Raw genomic sequence first — 18,614 nt, 5'->3', positions numbered from 1 at the left:
CAACAACACGGATGAATGCGAAGAACGTAACTTGAATCTCTCTTTTAATGTTATTAGGTTTGTAAAGGTGTATTATGAAAGTGATGGAAAGATTTATATATTAATCCGTGTTATTAACAAAACCCGTCGAATTATCACCCGCTAACCGAGCTACTCGATCGAGTAGCTGAGGTACTCGATCGAGTGCCCCCTTACTCGATCGAGTATCAAGGTTACTCGATCGAGTACCCAACAGGTCAGAAACTATTTTAAAACGCAACTCACCCTTACTCGACAGAGTAAGGCCCACTCGATAGAGTACCCAGAGACTCATAAAACCGTAGTATTACACTAATATAGCTAGAGAAGTCGGGTCGATCTCCAAAGAGAGGCAAGATATCTGTTAAGGTCCGTCTATTTGGTCACAAAATGGGGGGTTTAAATTTGGTTTCTAAACTAATAAAGGCTAAAAGAAAAGAGCAGTAGGGAAAGAGCAATAAAAGACAGAAAATGTAATAAAGATGATCAAGTGAGAGAGAACATGTCAGGATTTCGGTTCACCATGGTAGTCTAGCGACTCAACTGCAAATATCCTAGATAATTTACTGTGAGACGGATACAGGAAAGGTCCTTCCGGTCCACTTTCTATCCTAAATTTCCACTAACTTAACTTCCGTCCTCGTCAGAGTAGTCTACTGTTCATAGCAGGTCTATTTAGTCCAATCTTCCGATCCATGAGTAAATTTAACCAGATTAAAAGTAACTTAGAAGCGTGCACTCAACTAAGTCGGTATTATAATTATATTGCCATGGATACAGATTCTCACAAATAAATAATCTAGCATATTCGCTACATCGTCACAATCCTACCATGGATTCCCTAATCCCAACATGAATGGATTTAGCTACTCATATCGTTAATGATGTCAATAATAACAATAATGAATGAACTAATAGAAAGCATGATGAAATAACAATAAAATTGCATAAATGAAATTTGGGCAGAAATTAATGATGAGAGAAACAAGAGATTAAAGTAATAATAACGAGATTAAGATTAATAAAGAGAAGAGAGATTACAATCACAAGAATTCCGGCGTAAAGAACAACCAGGATCCAAGCAAATAAATCCGAGAGCAAAGTTACAGTAGAAAAGTTTAAGGGAGAGATTAAGAGTAAGAGTGGCGTTCTAAGATGAGTCAAACGTAATTATAACTTAATTATTGAAAGCTTAAATAGAAAAACAAAAGGGTGTTCTCAAAAATAAGCCCAACACGGGTTAATTAATCCCATGTGACATCAAAACCTCTCGATCGAGCAGTATAAAACCACTCGATCGAGGACTTCAGCAACAAATCCTCTCGATCGAGTAGAAAAGTTACTCGATAGAGGAAACCCAGAAAACAGCATTTCGATCGAGTAGATTAAAGTACTTGATCGACCTCTTCAGCACCCAAAACCACTCGATCGACCAAAAGTCTTCTCGATCGAGTGTTCTTCCTCCAAATCAGCTTCAAACGCGTTGCCGACTGCTTCGTTGACCATTCCTTCACGCATCCTAATGTAATATCTCGCTCTAACATTCTCGTCTCCTCAAAATGTATGCAAAACAGAATGAAAAGAGTATGGTTTCACCACTTTCAAGTTCATTCCTGCAAAACAGACAAAACAAACCAAAGTAGCCAATTCAGGGCATATTGCAATACAAAACATACAAAAGTGCATAGAAATACGTGCAAAATAAGATTAAAAATGCTATATAAAATGCACGTATCATACCTTGTGGTGTGATAGCTCCTTGGCTACCGTTTATTCTAAGGTGACCTTTGAAGCCATGCAACCGTTCTTACACTTCTATCATCATATTTTGTCAACAAAAAGGAAATGGGCACAAAAATCTCCAAATTGAGTTCAAGTACCAAAATGAAAATCAAAAAGTTTGCAAAGATGCATTAATAAAAAGAGGAGCAAAAATAGACTCCTAAGCTTCAATAAAAGTGCCTTTGCTATAAAATGGGGTTACTTTGAAAAATGTTCAAAAATGCAAAGATTGAAAAATTTGCCAAGTATCAAAATTCCACACATCAAAGAAATGGCAAGAAATTGTTCTCAATAATGTCAAATGCCACAAGAAATTGGGGGGAAAACAAATCACAAAGCAAACTACCAATGTGAAACTCAAAACATCTTGATCCCTTTTAGCCATTGATCTTATTTGTTGCATGGTGGAGAGGGGACGACCCTTCCTCTTATCTAGGCAAGAGGGGGAATTCCGCGATCCTACAGTGTTTCTAACACCATAAGGAGACTACTCTTGACAAAATCATTTAGCGATTGTGGACAAAGGTAACCTAGTTTAACACAACTTGGAGGTGATTTGTTGGTATCCTTTTAGACTTAGCAGCTTGGAGAAACAATATCTATGATGGAGTGTGTACCCTTAAATTGCTTCCCCTTTAGATGATTTCCGCCACCTAGATGAGAAAAGTGGCTATTCTTTTGTAGATACATCCATTACTTGCTTTGTATGCTTAATGATTGGATGTATCGCCATTTTGGCAAGCCCCACCTTGCCTTGCAAGAAGGCACCCTACCTCATGGATGTCTTTTTGTGAGTTGAAGGGGCGGAGTGAGACCCGCTAATTATCTCACAACGGTTATATTATTACTAGGATAGTTTAAATAAAGGTCTAGTTCTAGTCACCTCTTTACTCGGGACGAGTAAAGGTTCGGTTTGGGGATGTTTGATGTGACTCTTAATTGCGTATATTTAGTCCCCCTAATTGAACCTATTTTGCATACTAATATAGCATTTCATGGCCATTTTATCCGTCAATTCCTTCCTATTTTGCTTTCCTAGTGCATTTTATATGTTTTATAGGAAAGGAGATAATGAGGTGGAATTCCCGTCTCTTGCATATATTCGGAAGCTTGTTGACAATCTCAGATAGACTAGTGTGAAGAGGAGGCAAGAAAAATGACGAATGAAGTAGGAATAAAGAGTATACGTAGATCGTAGGCTTCTAAAGCGAGAGGGTGGAAAACTGTGCCAAGATCCGTGCGTCCTAAGCACAAGACGGGCGGATTGCCTTGTCCAGATCCGAGTGGCCCGAGCACGAGACGAGCGGATCCGGGAGCTTTGATCCGGGCGTCTTCCTTGCAATACGAGCGGATCCCTTGGCAGAATCTTCCTTGCATTGTTATTTACTAATCCACCCTTGCTTAACTTAATGATGTACTACTACATATACTCCATTTGTAATAATCAAGATAAGAGTCCCCCTTAGAGGAGAAAAAGCTTCCTTAGATTAGATTAGGAGTAGATTAGAATAGATGAATCTCAATCATTCCACATTAATCTCTCCTTAGTTATTGTTCAAGTTTATTATTATTGGGTTATTGAAGATTATTGGGTTATTATTGGAGAATTGACAACTCTTCATCAATCAATCAAGTTTTCTTTTATTATTCTTTGCTTTATTATTTGGATCATCTCAAGTAGGCATAATCTCTTTTACCCTTGCTTTATTATTGTTAATCACATCATTTATTCATCATGTTTTGCCTTGTTAGTATGATTGACAACCTTATTAGCATGCTAAACTTGATCATGAGTGAGTAGTTTCCTTAGCTAGGGTTAATGGGGAATTAGGGGAAAACAAAAATGGGGAATGATTCTTGCTTAATCTAATATGTTTTCATAATTAATTTGCTTGCTTGTTGTGATTTCAACTTATGCACATGTTATGTTCAATGAAATGAGAGTCTATGAATCCTTGCATTTTTTGATCCATCACCCTTCTATTCAATGAGGCTTGTAAGTATATAAACCAACTCGAGCCTCATTAGACCATGCATATAGTTGAATAGGAAGGCTTAAGTCGACTTGTAGGTGTTGTACAATCTAATCGATTCGGCTCCAGGCCCCAAACCTTCTTAGGGATTGTAATATATACACTAACTCGATCCCATCACAACAATAAGTGCTTGCTACATAATTGAGAACATGTTTGTATGATCAACTCCCATGAATCCCCTATGAACCCATGGTATCCTAGCACTTTTAGTCATTTATTTGCATCCTTCCTTTTATTGCTTGTTTTACTTTATTGCTTCTATTAGTTTAGACTCACCAACTCCAACCCAAATCAATTGTGACACTATCATAAATTAAGATAGGTAGACTTAGAACCCAAAGCACACCGTCCCATGGATCGACCTCGACTTAACCACTACCTAGTTGTTTGTTGAGAAATATAAATGAGTTTGATTGATGGAGTGAACAACGACTCGCTCTACATCATTTGTGATTTTAATAGGTTATTATCACGCATTTCCATAAAACCCGATTATATACGATATATGGTTTAAGTAGGGAGATTTGGCACATTAATTTGGCATGTTAGACACGTATATTTATGCTGCATATTTTATTGATGAATGTCATATTTTATTTATATAATTTTGAATTATGTAATTTTATCTTAGTTAGTCTTAGTTTTAATCGATATTTCCCATAATGTAAGAGGATATTGATTCGGTTGTAATTTAATGTGATCTCGTATCACTTTTATTTTTACTAGTTTTTCATATTACAAATGTATAATAGAAATAGTTATGTATTTTATTATATTTGTTATTCCGGAGTTACTTCTAGATGGTGCTATTCGGAAGGTGTTTCGACAAGACGGAGTTTTCTTGGAAGGCGTGCCAAATGAAGATTCAAGGGACCAAAGGAGTTGGTTTCCGAATTTGTAATAGATTATTAGATTTTCTATTTTAGGAAAGGCCATACTAGGAAATTTATTTGTTGCTTTGCATTATTCTTTATATGTTACATGCATTGCCAAATCGCTATTAACATCACATGTATTTTTATATATATATATCCTCTTTTCGACCGTGTCGATTATAATTATCGTTAGTTCACTAATATAGTTCACATAAAAGCGATAGATAATAAATCGACAAGACCTCTCACATATTTAAAATTGAGATCAGCCTTTCCAAATAGTAGGACCCATGAATCCCTTTGACATTTGGGGTAGATTCGGTTTCCCAGGGTACTTTCATTTTTCATTGGGTAAGTGGGTTAATAAAACGTTATTACACGCAAAATTTGGTTGGACTCAACGGGATATTAAGACTAGACTTATGTTCTGGGGCTAGAGATGAAATTTATGAAATTCATCGACCGAGAGTTCTAAGGTAGAATCAATTAAAGAGTTAATTCACCAAATTTATGCAAGTATGGGATATATCGGTTTCCCGTGCCCATGTTTGTGTAAAGATGGATCTCGGAATCATTTATATAATTGGGTGGAGGTCATTATATAAATGCTAAAACACGCTAAAATGTTTTAATATATTAACGATGAATGTTCTTTTCCCACTATTTCGTTGTTTTATGTTGTTCTTTATCTTTTCTCCTATTTATATACGATATCAGTTCGGTTGTAACACGAGTCTCCGCTAAGCCACTATTGCTAACGACAAAGAATCTCTTTCTAAATTCTCAAATGAACCGTATCATAGGTAAAGGACTAGCTCCATAGGAATCGTTCTATTCCATAGAACTCCATAGGAGTTGTCCTATATCATATAAGATTAGTATCTTAAATTCCTAACATGCCTATGTATGATTTCTTATGAAGAAGTGTGAATAGAAGTCAAAATATGTTTTGATAATGTCATCTATGCGTCCACGGTTCAAAAGTCTTATTGCTCAAACTAACACTTGACATCAAGTACTTAAGTTATTAAGAACATGACAATGTTAAATTGGTAAATTGATTTATTGGAAATTCTGATTAACAAATACCATAATAGAGTTAACCCTTGTGAAGGATTAACTACGAATTTATATGAAGATAAAGTCTTCATCAAGTAGAAATTCTTGAAGTCAGTGGGAGCAATAAGAAGTAAGTACCTATTTTAATTGTTAAGGATAGAACTAGGCTCGAAAGAGAAGGTGTTAGACACTGAAATAGAGACAAACCCCAAATAAGTAAAGATCTAGGAAGTTGGTCGTGTGACTCCAACATATTCCTTCCTGAATATCTATGACATTGACATTGCATTCTTGCCAATTACCACATCATGAGTATTTGATACAAATTTATGAATCATGTTAGAAATTGCCACATTTCATGATTATGAAATATGGCAAAAGGATGTCAAAACCACCTTTCTAAATGGGTATTTAGAGAAGCATGCGTTCATAACACAATCAGAGGGTTTTGTAAATCCTTAGAATCCTAACATTGAATAATTGTACGACGACTAGCATGAATGAAATTGATATGAATGGAACTAAGATAGTTGCCACTTCATCCAAAGACATATAAATATTATAATGTGCTTGATCTAGTTTCCAATTTAGAGATGTACCTCAATAATCGTTATGATGTATAATACGTCTAAATAAGAATATAATTCAAGTTTTTATAAAACGCAAAGGGTTTCTCAATTATGCAATTGAAACAAGCGTTGTACCCTAACATACCACGATTAAGTTTATGGTAAGACCATGCAAATCAAGGTAATTATATTCAAACTAGAAATAAAATGTCATATATATACAAGACTCGAGTTGGTGATCCCAAATTATTTCTCATTTCTCGATTGAAAATCGCATTAAAACTAGTTCTGACTAGTATCCCATACCGTTTGATTGTGAATCTCATGAAATGTGCGAATCTTGTATTCAAAGCAAGATTTTTCGTGACTTTTCTTGAAAAGTATAGCGAATAGAATAAGTTATTCACCTAATTACACTTCAATGTGTATGGTTGAATATATTTTCAATCTGAGAAGGTCATTATTACTTCTTCTCTTTTACCGAAGAACTAGGTAGATACTTGGTATCCACTTAATGAGGTAAGAAGAGAAATTCTTTGAATAAGTTCGATGAATTCTTCTTATGAAGTATAAAAACCAAAGTATTAGTACTTTGTTTAGGATGAGAATCATGAAGCAATGACTTTATTTTACACCAAATAGAAAGTGATATGGTATCACAAGTACACTTTCATTACGATATGATTGAATCTTTATAATATAGTTGGAGGTAGTTTCTGTTATAAAATTTGTTTGACATTTAAATTTTCCATAAAACATGGTTAAAGCAATCATCTACTTTTCATATGAGATATGGTTAGGCATGGTACCTAAATTGTAGCTTGTTTCGATAGTAAAAATGTACTCTCTCTTCCTACATGATCACGAGAACAAAGGATTTGTGGCTCGTGATACTGTCTATTAAAGAATAGAGGATTATTTCTTAAAGACAGAGTGGGAGAAAATGTTCAAGAGCCGCAAACTGAGAATAAGACGTAGGAAGATGTTCCTTCTTGGTCAAAATCAGTAATTATTTCTTCGAAACCAAAGTTGATAGGAGTCATGTTACCTTTTGAAGGTGACAGTCATGCAACTTATTAAGATGCTTTATCCGGTCTCAACTGCACAAGAGTCCGAAATGAGTATAAACATGAAAATGTTTATTTAGCTTGGTTGATTTATAGCAAAGAATTTTGCACGCTACAAAAACGCTTCATTGAATTCGGATTTTGTAATAGTTGGATTTTAAAATCATTTTGCATGAATTTTGAAAATCGCAACTATCCTAAGGTAGGATGAAAACTTAAGAAGAAGTCTTAAGTAGAAGTTAAGTAGTTGAATTGTATGTTTTGATCATGTGATAAACTTTTCTCGAATTGTCGAGTAGTTATGTTTATACATGGAGTTTAGTGGGAGTAAGGCGGTGTTAATAGTCTTATATGTAAACGACATATTGATCATTGTGAATGATGGAAGACTTAGGAGAAGAATAATACATCTCTAAGATATCCAGACCTATAAAGATAGTTTTAAGAGGATATTAGCGTTAAATGAATATTCTTATATTAATAAGGATCTTGAAAAGTTCAAAAGTATTGAACATGAATAAATTGAATCCACATGCTTCCGTTGCAGGATTAATTCATTACGCTAAGATGTATCACCATTCTTAAACTTCCTATACTTGGAGTATGACGAGAAGTTATAAATCGAATCCTTGACAGAAGTCTCTAAATAGCCATATAGTTCATTAGTTAGTACTCAGGAAGTACTAAAGATATGAAGCTAAGCATTTAGAAATGAGATGGATTTATGTGCAAGGGGTTACACAAAAACCATATTCTAAACACATAAGGATGGTTTGCGAACCATCTTGGCTATATTATTTCAGGAGGATATCTGCTAGAAACGTCTTAGGCAGTTGAACAATGAGATATACACAACGAAAATTGTGTACACTTGCAATAATGAGATATGCAAGCATGAGAGGATAATGTTAGGTTTCGGTTTTATGAATTGGAGGAACTAGGGTAGTTCGTTCCCATAACCGAAGGTCCTATCCCTACACACCGTGAGGACATTGGGGGTTATTCAAGGCCAGAGAGCCTATGTCTAGATTGGATCAAGACATATACTCAAAAATTTTATAATAAAGATTATACATAACAAAGGGAAAAAGTATATAGTAAGGTTAGTAAAGGGCAAAGTGTTGCTAAGACTTACTAACCAAAGCCTTCTCATAGGCTTAGCATGATAAGTCATACCATTTCAATTGAATTGAGATAATCCACTATATACAAGATTAAAAATGAATTATAGATTATGTAGTAATTGATATTGTATCGATTTTTCATATGTGATAATGCATTCATCGTTTGAGTTTTATTCAAAAACTTTTTTCTTATAATACTTTGTTTTCCAAATAGGTTGTCGAGACAATTTTGAACCCTATTTATGTGAACTGGATTAACATAGTATTCGCCCCTAGTCACTTATATGAGGTGACGTCTCCTAGTGACTAGAGTATGAGTCGATTGATGGCAAGTTCAAGTGCCATAGGGTCATAAGGGATGACTAATCGATCACATAGACAGACTGTATGGAACACTCTGTCGGGCAGTGACCGCTAATAGTGTTTTGGCAATTTTATATAGCCTGGTCGTGGCGAGAGCTACTATTATATTCTTTTGAGTCGATTCTTTGACAAGAGACTGTTCGCCCAAGTCGGCACAGTTTCTGATTGACTTTGATTTTTGCCTCAAGCCATTCTGTCAAAAGGGCTGAGTGTGCATCTTTTGGGTCATGATGAACTGTGGGTGTACGAAGGGAATAGTGCGATAGGAATTGTCCACCCCTTGTCAGGGTTATTTGAAACCTCAAGGCCACTCGAGGAGTAGTGAACTGAAAATGCATGGCCACGCTCGGAAGGTATCTACGGTAGATAATTCCGGTCATATAGTTACTCTCCAGATCGAGAAAACCACTCTAGATATGATCAAATGCAAGTACGACCTGCAAGACACCTTGCATTAAGTGGGAGATAGTAATAAGACAAGAGAATTGGTGACGCACACTTGTCTCGGACAAGTGGGAGATTGTTAGAGTAAGTGTCCTCAACAATAGTGCGATCACATATTTAAATCTCATGATAAGAATACGCAAGGGATGATTCAATTATATAGTCAACTGATCAACATTAATCGGTAATGATTGGCTAATTAGAGTTTGACATTGTTGTCGTTTGACGGTGGTGATCAGTTGATCCCTTAAGGTCACACCTATATGACAATTCCCTTAATAGATAAGTTAATTTATTGTATATTGATACAAGTTAATTAACTCCTTAAAAATTGAACAATTTGGTTTGTGAGTAAGAATAAGTATCTTATTGTAATTTGATTAAATAAGATTTATTTTAGTAATTAAAAGATTTTATTACTAAAATTCATTATTGTTTGTGAAACAATTAAATTAAGAATGATTGATTAATTATAATTGCAAAATATTATGAATTATATTTATATGACCCATTTTAATACTTGTAATCATGTATTACTAGTTAAATTCTCACAAGTAATTTGTTTGTTATTATAAAATGATATTTAAGGGGTTAAATATGCATTGAAATATCTATGGGCATGGCGTGTGACACATGACCTACCTTATTACAAATGAAAAATTGGCAAACATAAAATGGATGTCCATTTTATGGGTGGACCGAAAATTAGAGGGTTTTTGGGGTTAGTGGGTGTTTTATTTTAATTGTTAAAATGAAACACTATGATTACCTTTTGCTAGCCTTACACACCTATGATTTAGAGAAGAGAAAAAGCAAAAGGGTGAAGGCCATGCATTGGCCTTCTTGACTCCCATAACCGGCTCCCCTCTTCTAAATAGAGAAAAATGTTCTCAATTTTTTTTAATCAATTATTTCACATTCTCACTTATTATCTCATCTCTCTAAAATTGTTTTAGAAACTTTGATTAATTGTTCAACAAATTCTAATATCACATAACATTATTACTAGTGTAGTAATACAAATATTATTAGAATTATTAAGGATATCTAATATATTAATATAGTTAATTAGTATATTAGCATTAATGGATAGTCTTGGTGCAACTAAGAGGAGGTATTCCACTATGAGTACTTAAAGATTTTGGAGGATCATCCTAATATGTTTAAGCTCAAGATCTAGGTTAGGAAGGTGTTCTAACCTAGTGCCCATATTTTGTCCATTATCAATGTAAGAAAATCGTTTTCTCCTTATTTTTGATTAAAATCATCTTGCATGCAACTAGATCCATATGATTATAAATTAAAAATAATTTATAAAATGATTAGATGAGTCTAATAGGGGTAAATAAACCCAACAACGCTGTGAGGAGAGAATTCTTGTGCTCAACTGGGAGAAGTGCCACTTCATGGTTACTAAAGGGGTGGTAATTGGTCATTTGGTGCCAGGTAAAGGTATCCAAGTGGATAAAGCTAAGGTTGAGGTAATTGAGCAACTCCCGTACCCGGTTAATGTTAAGAGCGTGCGTAGTTTTCTTGGCCATGCAGGGTTCTATCGCCGTTTTATTAAGGATTTTTCAAAAACTGCTCAACCTCTAACCCAGCTGCTTCATAAAGATACCCCTTTTGTGTTTACCGATGAGTGTGTTAAGTCTTTTGAAATGATTAAACAAGCTCTTATCTCAGCTCCTATAATCCGATCTCCTGATTGAAGTCTACCTTTTGAGATTATGTGTGATGCTAGTGACTATGTAGTTGGAGCTGTCTTGGGGCAAAGAAAAGAGAAGGTGTTGCATGCTATTTACTATGCAAGTAAGACTACTCTTGATGATGCGCAGATCAACTATGATACTATGGAGAAGGAGCTTCTTGCAGTTGTCTATGCTCTAGACAAATTTAGAGCTTATCTTGTTGATTCTAAAGTTATTGTTCATAATGACCATGCAGCATTAAAGTATCTTTTAACTAAACAAGAAGCTAAACCTCGACTTATTAGATGTATTTTATTATTGCAAGAGTTTGATTTAGAAATTCGTGATAAGTCGGGTGCTGAGAATATTGTTGCAGATCATTTGTCTCGTTTGAGATTTGCAGGAAGATAGACTTTGCCTATTCGTGATTCTTTTCGAGATGACCATCTTCTAGCTATTGCTGCGAGCACTCCATAGTTTGCAGATTATGCTAATTACTTGGTTGGAGGTATTCTTCCTCCTGACTTGTCTTATCAACAGAAGAAGAGATTCATGCATGATGTGAAGTGATACTTCTGGGACGATCCATACTTGTTCCGGGAGTGCGCAGACGGTATTTATAGACGGTGTATTCCAGAGGGTGAGGTACATGCCATTCTCTCTCACTGTCACTCTTCTTCTTATGGTGGTCATCATGGTCCATATAGGACTTTTGCTAAGGTAATGCAATCGGGTTTCTTTTGGCCAGCTATCTTGAAAGATGCTACTACTTTTGTCCGTTCTTATGATGCATGTCAAAGAATAGGTAATATTTCGCAAAGGCACGAGATGCCTTAAACTGGAATCTCAGAGGTGGAGATTTTTGGTGTTTGGGGTATTGACTATCAAGGGCCATTCCCTACTTCTCATGGGAATCAATATATTTTAGTAGTTGTATATTATGTTTCTAAATGGGTGGAGGCAATTGCCACCCCCACTTGTGATGCTAAATCTGTTGTTAAGTTTTTTCAGAAAATCATCTTTCCACGGTTTGGAGTGCCTCGCGCGGTGATTAGTGATGGAGGCAAGCATTTTAACGAACATCATCTCAACTCCTTGTTGGAGAAATATGGCATTACACACCGTAGAGGATTGGCATATCATCCTCAAACTAGTGGACAAGTGGAGGTTTCCAACAGAGAATTGAAATAAATCTTGGAAAAGTAGTGAGCAAGAATAGAAAAGATTTGAGTCGGAAGCTTGATGATACTTTATGGGCTTACCGTACTGCATACAAGACACCGATTGGAGCTTGAGTACAAGGCTAAGTGGGCCATAAAAGAGCTAAATATGGATCCCTCACTGGCGGGTGAGAAAAGATTGATGCAGTTGAATGAGCTTGATGAGTTGCGACTAAATGTATATGATAGTGCTCAAGTGTAGAAGGAACGAACAAAGAAGTGGCATGACAAGCATATCTTGCAAAGAGAATTCCATATTGGTGAAAAGGTATTACTATTTAATTCTCGTTTGCTTTTGTTCCTAGGTAAGCTATGGAGTAGATGGTCTGGATTCACAGTTGCTAAGGTGAACAAATTTGGGTCAGTTACACTGCAATCTGACAAAGATGAGACATTTAAAGTGAATGGGCAACGATTGAAAATCTACTATGATGGTGCCCATATTGGGGTGATAGAGACTGTTGACCTCTTCGCCATTGATTCCTCTTACTGATGAGGTATTACGGTCGTGCGGGACTGCTTAAACCAACGCTACCGAGAGGCAGCTCGGAGTTTGCAGTGTAATAATTTGTAATTTAGGAATTTAAATTTCATTAATAGTATTTCAATTATGTTATTTCATTATTTTGAGTGATGTGCGGGAGAGAATTTAACGTATTTCACGTAATTTTTTTAGCTAAGACAGATTTCAAGCATGCAAGTTAACGTAATTGTGAAAAAACGGATTGAAGTTGGTGCCTCGATCGAGTATTAGGAGGCTCGATCGAGGATTTTGTTAGCTCGATCGAGGAACCCAGAAAATTAATTAAATTGTCAAATGTCGAGTGTTGGGTAATTTGGAATTTGGTGCCTCGATCGAGTATGGTCAGGCTCGATCGAGGATGCAACCTGGACCGGGTTCCGTGAAATAAACCGGTTGTTTTCCTTGTTTCTATTCTCAACATATTACTTGCTTTCTTTTTATTTCCGTCCACTTATTCATTCATTCTCTCATTCTAACTCATATCTTCATCTCTAAATCTTCATATCATCATCAAATCTTCATTCTACTTTGTGCTAAATTGCTTGCTAGTGGATTAAATCACTCCTTTTTACTTATTTGTGTATTTCATTGCTCATATTCATCTAAGTAAGTCCTGTTTTTTGCTCTATTTGGTCCGAAAATTTGCACTTTTATTGCTCAAATCTTGTGTTTATTGCCATTTACTAAATCACATTGTTTGATTATGATGTAACAGTAACATTATGATGATGTTATACTAAGAGCAAAATTATGTTAACATGAGATATTACATTAGTATATAGTCTTTTATCACATGTTACAGTAATATAGCATACATATTATAGTGACATGGAATCTGTTACAGCGATTTAGCCGATCTGTTATAGTAATTTCACATGTCAAAATATTTAACTTAAATTTAAAATGCAAACAAATAAACAAAAAACAACGCGTAATTCATAATAAATTTGTTATAGTGAATTAAATTATATGTTACAGTTAGTAAACATGTGAATAGATAAAAAATTAAATTTAAAAAGAAACAATAGACAGGAAAAGACGTAATTCAGAACAGGATAAGCTGAAATAAATGTAAAATACTAAAATATACAGGTAAAGCCGGTTAAAATACACATGCAGACACAATAAAACGATTTTAATTCAAAAAACAAAGGAATTATAGTAAAACCTGGATGAATGTCATCTTCAATCGATACACGAATCAATGGAGTAGAAGGAATAGTCGACATGAAAACAGAGACCTGCAAAAACGAAAAAGCAGTGATGAAGAAGCGTGAATCATTTAAAAACTAGATACATACATTTACCTAGCTAGATACACTCTTTTAAATTGATAGATACATATCTTTAAGTTACTAGATACACTCCTTTAAAGTAATAGATACATACATTTACCTAGCAAGATACACTTCTTTATATTATTAGATACATACCTTTAAGTTGCTAGATACACTCCATTAAATTATTAGATACATTTCTTAGCTAGATACACTTCTTTACATTACTAGATCCATACCTTTAACTAGTTAGGTACATTTTTTTAAGTTACTAGATACACACTTTTACCTTGTTAAAAACACTTCTTTAAGTTACTAGATACACACATTTAACTTAGTAGATACACTCATTTAAATTATTAGATATATTTTTTATTTCCGGATACATTTTAATACTGTATAGATACACGTCTTGAACTTGTTAGATACACATAATACCCTACATGCTTTCAAGTGTCACCAACTTTGTAGATACATTTCTTTTGGCCCTGCGCTTGTACTGCTTGAATGCTTACTTCTCATTTAATTAACCATCTTTACCTCAAACACAAGTCATTTTGGACAAATTATCCGGATAATTTTTTAAAAGCAACGAAGTTATGGAAGGCACAATTGAAATAATCAATGCCACGGAGTTTTGAGGATCTTTTGTTTTGCCTTCTTTTGCAGTCTTGTTGCTTTAGAAGCCCGCGGAAGTGAATGCAAAAGAGGTGGGAAAACCAATTTGGGTTGCTGATTCATCAGGATGAAAATGGAATATTGCAACCCTTTCTTCCTTCGTTGATGTTAAAGAAGAGACGTAAATCATGATGAGTCAAATACTCATATATGAAAAGGAGGTGTCTCAGAGACGGTAATTCATCCATAATTTCGGAAAAACAAACCATGGGAATGGCAGAAAGTAGATGTACAAGCTCCTTTCGGAGAAATTCTTATGGAACTCGTCAAATGAAATGGGAAGCCTGAGGGTAAATTACTTTTGAGCATCAATGGCCATTTCAACAAAAGAGGTATTCCTGCCAATCCTATTTACATCCTGTACTACACTCCAATAGTGCTTGTTTGTGATATCATAGGGGCCTCTGTATTTTCTGAAATGATCCAAGGGATCTATTCTTACTATATCATTTCCTGTATCCTGCATTTGCAGCAATCTTCTTCCTCCAGGAAAAATCGACAGTAAATTATCCCGACAACAAAAAGATTATTCTAGTTCTTCAAAAGTATTTGCATATGGCGTGATAAGTGACGAACACGACTGATTTGGAAACTCAGAGAGACTGTTCATGCATTGTAACGTCAGTTACCTGGCTGGGCGCTTTCGGTAGTTAAAGTTGCAGCTTCTGAAAAAACCAAGTTTGAGGAGAATGCTATAGCCAACAGAATTACAAACCCTGTCCATTTTCTCCGTTCCTTCAAACCCGTCTCCATTGAATAATATCGGTCTTTCGAGCTCATTTTCATCACAGTAATGATGCTTAATCTAGGATTTCACAGATTTGAAGTATTACACGAAATAATCTGCGATATGATCAACAGCAAAGCTGAAGTATATAAGACTTGAAGCAGGTTGAAGCAACAAAGGATGAAGTCAATGCTAAAAAAAACATTGAATTGGAACAATGGAATACAGTAGTATGGTAGCACTAGCACTTATTATTGCACTAACAAACAAGTTATTCCGGTATTTTATGAGCCATGGTCATACATACACACTACAATATAATAGTCTTATGTCAAGTGCCAAATTATTCTTTTGAAAAGGACTTGTAAAGAATAGGTCTTCGATTAAAAATACTACGTGTTCCTTTTTAGACAAAGAGGGGAAGCACTATCAAGCAGACAAAGGTTAGTTGAGATAAGAAAACAAGAATTCTTTAATCTCCAAATTTGGTGTGCAACAACAATAATTATGTAGATAAAATACGCAATTAACCGACCGTTGTAATCAGTCATCTACCATGAATGAAGAAGCTACCTACTTTCATGACTGTCACTGTACAGTAATTAAATCGGCATAGAGAGAAAGCCAAGAAAAGAGAAGGATGAGAACTAACGACGATGGTTGCCGCTAATGTTTGTCGGTCGAGGGCGCTGGTGAATAAAATGGTCGACGATGATGTTGGTGGTCACCGTGACGGCTGAAGGTGGCAGGGGTAGAAGATTCGAGAGGATAACGCCTTAACTCCGGCGACATAGGACGTCGTCGTTGATGGCCGGAACCAGAGGTGCGCCGGCGTAACGCCTTAACTCCGGCAACATAGGACGTCGTTGTTGGCGTCTGGTGTTGATGGTTGCCGGTGTTAGGTGGTTGGAGAAGGGAGTCAGGGACTAAGGATGAAAGAGAGAGAGTTAGAGATAAAGTGATGTACGGGTTTGGGAAGCAAATGGGCCTTTTTTTACTGATTGGGCTTAGGTGATCTGACTCTTAAAGAACAAGTTCGTACGGTTCGCACTGAACTTTAGTTCGCACCTGACCCCGACCCTATATATATATCAATATATATACTTAAAAGAGGAACTTTTGAAGCGATTTTATTGGCTATAACTTTTGTTCAATAAAATATGTGTAATTAAAAAATATACATTAAGCAGCTATAAGTTTAAATATATTAATCATCTGGATAAAAAAAAGATAGAGAGTTACAAGGTTTTGAATGCTGATAAAAGTTTAGTAACAATAGGATGTTACGTTCATCCTATAAAAGTATCCTATAGCCAATATGAAATTTCAACGTATATTTTCCCTCCCATAATACTTATATTTTCCCCTTCCCATGTCTTGTTATTTTGAGATATAATTAATTATATGTATTCATAATGTGTACTGTGTAGTATATATAAATTTGATGTTTATATACGGAGTATTTTTTATCGTGTCTTTTAATAAAAATGTTTCTTTGCTATGCAATACAAAGACGGGTTATATGCTAAGAGGAAAAACAACCGTAAACGCCAAAAGATTTATCGAATGACATACTTTTTTTGGTCTAAACCATCCGGTAATCCGGACCCCATTGGGCCGACTAATCCGGATTTCGGGGCGTGTCCAAGGATTACGGTATTTAAACCCCTCCCAATCGCAGTTGTGGGGGATCGATCTGCAAACCTCCCTACCAAGCGCAGCCCCATGCTACCACTGCGCCAACCAACGATTGGTGTTACAGTGTTATCTGTTATCGAATGACATACTATGCAGTACGTTTTATTACAATTAAATTTGTGTTACAGTGTTATCTGTTATCACAATTCTATTATCACAATATTGTGTTATAGTTTTCATGTTTTTGAATACCACATATGGAATATTTTTTTACATAACCTTTATTTTTGACACAATTTCAGGGGTTTGGATTATTGTTAGATTAACATATGGGGTACTGTATTATTTTACGTCTATTTACTCGATATGGTGTTCAACTATCAATTATACTCTTCCTTGACCATGCTGCGTCCATACATGATGGAGTTCTTTTTCAAATATGTGTAGTTCATTCATACTCCGTACCATAGATAGATGTGGACACATCACCAACAAGCGAGAACGGATGAGCAACAAAACTCGAGAATTCATTGCAAACTCTAATTTTTGATCTTCTGCTTTTGTTTTTTTTTGGATGTAATAGTTTCAACAACCAATGTCTACCTGAGGTGGAAAATCAAAGGATTTTAAAAAAATAAAAAAAATCCAGCAATCTATTTATATTTAACTATTTAAGACACTTATAATTTTGTGAATAATATTATGTGAGCAACTAAACTACTTAATAAGTTACTAAATGAAAGACAAAAAAACAACTGAAAGTAAAATATTTCAAAGAGAGATTATATCAAATGAGAAAATGGGTCAATAATAGCATAAACGAATTAACTTTTTCTAGAAAAGGACCATCTTACGGTGTTAGTTGTTAGATCGCCTTATTCTAAAATTTGTAAATTTAAAAAGGACACAAAGAACCAAAAGGTCATTATTGTAAATAAAAAAGGATCAACATTTATCATTTGTTTTAATTTAAAAATGAATTATTAAAAATACGCATTCCTTTAATTTTTAAGCATATGGGTGAGTCTTACATAGTCTTGTGTTGTATATCGTTGATGAGTGATCTAGAATGAAATATTTGCGTGGCTCAAGTATAGTTCGGTTCGTGACAATAAAATGTCATAAATTGGGAATTAGCTATCAACTACAAAGTACATACTTCAAAGAATTTTGGTTCAGCATGGCCAAGGCAACATTGGGGAGCAATCTCCCGCTTTATATTTTGCAATATTCCATAACTAATGGGGTATTCCCTCCACCCCACTTTTATGATCCTACTTTTTTTTTTTTTTGGGAAAGATTTATAAATAGGATAAAATTATTGTTTTATCCCATACAATTTTAATGGGGGTGAATAGTAGTTAAAAATTTAGGAGTATTAGTGGTAGTACGATAAATTTTGGAGAAAGAAGACAATAAAAATGGGATGGAGAAATATAAATAAAATATTCCTTGCTCCATCATAATATGTACTAAATGGCGTCAATAGTTTTGGGATAAATTATAGAAGAAATGGACAATAAAAA

The 18,614-nt window shown here is 35.0% G+C and overlaps 1 long non-coding RNA gene across 2 annotated transcripts; it reads right to left on the bottom strand.

Moving 5' to 3' along the window:
- Positions 1-1,029: 1,029 nt before the first annotated feature.
- On the bottom strand, positions 1,030-16,503 carry LOC141600190 (uncharacterized). Of its 2 annotated transcripts, XR_012524246.1 has the most exons (4): positions 16,103-16,503; positions 15,353-15,566; positions 13,937-14,009; positions 1,030-1,631 (listed from the first exon to the last, which is right to left on the bottom strand). It is a non-coding gene; the product is annotated as an uncharacterized LOC141600190 (long non-coding RNA). The 2 variants fall into 2 exon arrangements; XR_012524245.1 differs by lacking the exons at positions 1,030-1,631; positions 13,937-14,009 and adding an exon at positions 14,843-15,206 and having other exon boundaries at positions 16,103-16,500.
- Between the last annotated feature and the right edge of the window lie 2,111 nt (positions 16,504-18,614).

This window comes from Silene latifolia, chromosome 9 (genome assembly GCF_048544455.1).
Source record: "Silene latifolia isolate original U9 population chromosome 9, ASM4854445v1, whole genome shotgun sequence".
In the NCBI taxonomy this organism is placed as follows: domain Eukaryota; kingdom Viridiplantae; phylum Streptophyta; class Magnoliopsida; order Caryophyllales; family Caryophyllaceae; genus Silene; species Silene latifolia.
Note: the sequence above shows the minus strand (reverse complement) of the source record. Positions and strands in the feature narration are given on the sequence as shown.